The 1340-nt window shown below is 34.9% G+C and overlaps 1 non-coding gene across 1 annotated transcript; it reads right to left on the bottom strand.

The window, feature by feature from the left end:
* Positions 1-368: 368 nt before the first annotated feature.
* On the bottom strand, positions 369-441 carry Trnar-ucg (transfer RNA arginine (anticodon UCG)). Its single transcript has one exon. It is a non-coding gene; the product is annotated as a tRNA-Arg (tRNA).
* Between the last annotated feature and the right edge of the window lie 899 nt (positions 442-1340).

The raw sequence follows: 1340 nt of genomic DNA, 5'->3' as shown, positions 1-1340 counted from the left end.
GCTCGACATATTACCTCGAAAGCACGAAAATTTATTTCGATAGCACGACATCTTATATTGAGCGCACGACATCTCTTCTCGTGCGCACGACATTTTATTTCGATTATTTGACATCTTATCTTGAGCGTTCCACATCTTATTTTGATTGCTCAAATCTTATCTCGAGTGCATGGCCTTTTATCTCGAGCGCACGACATAATAAGTCGAGCGCTCGAGATAATTTAATTTTAGAAATGTGTTTGTTTCCAAAACATACCACCGTACTAACCAGCCGTAACATCGATGTAAAATGTTTAGAATTTGAAAGAGAATATACATTGTATTACAGCAGGCTTGGAGGATCTTTTGTAATTTAAGTAAAAGCAGTACGACCACGACGAGACTCGAAATCGCAATCTTCTGATTCGAAGTCAGACGCCTTATCCATTAAGCCACGCGGCCGATACATTAATTGCAAGTAGCTAAGCGAGTTAGATAAAAATGCTGAGAAATAGTGATACTAGACCAATTTATAGATGAAACATAATAATTAGGTTTATCTCATTCTGTTATATTCCAGTAACAGTAATTGCACGTTCATAATTTAACGATTTTTAAAAGTATTCTATAGGGTCACTGTCACTGGTAGGACCTTTTTCATTATTATGATACTGGCAGATATTGTTTGTCAATTAAACCATTTCATCGTGTTTTCATTGAACAGTTTAGTTTCGAGGTCAGCGATGTTGTCTGTACTTTTAATAATAGAACCGTCGGATATTAAGGTAATGTTTTTACACGAGCATGATTCAATACAATTTATGTTAATAACTAAATTAGCCGTGATAGTACAGGTAACCTGAAGCATATTATAATACTATGACTGTATCGTTATGGTAATTATTAAGGAAAGTTTTTATTGTTTTAACTATTTTCTAAACTTGAAATCATATTCATTTTCTTTAAAGTAGCCAGACTATAATAAAGGCGAGACTAATTTAAGGGTCAGCAAGTTTAGATAAAGCATGAGAAGTGCCACCGTGGCATCTTTTCGGCGTGCAGATATCTATCCTTATAATAAGATGTTACTGGATAGCTTTCCTTAAATATACCTTGTTAGAATATATTATTGAGTCGGCTAAAGGCTGAAAGCCTTTTGACGAGTCCTTGCTATCCAGCGATTCTCTAAATGGACCAAATAACACAGTGAAGGGATGTAGTTCCATTAGATTTCTCAAACTTCAAACAGTTCACTGCATGAATGAAGGTAAGTTGTGTCAATTCCCTTTGCTATGACCAATATACGATGTAATCTGTCATATTTATGACTTGTAATTGTGCAATACTCGAATGTAACTCAT

Source organism: Mercenaria mercenaria, chromosome 1 (genome assembly GCF_021730395.1).
Source record: "Mercenaria mercenaria strain notata chromosome 1, MADL_Memer_1, whole genome shotgun sequence".
Taxonomy (NCBI): domain Eukaryota; kingdom Metazoa; phylum Mollusca; class Bivalvia; order Venerida; family Veneridae; genus Mercenaria; species Mercenaria mercenaria.
Note: the sequence above shows the minus strand (reverse complement) of the source record. Positions and strands in the feature narration are given on the sequence as shown.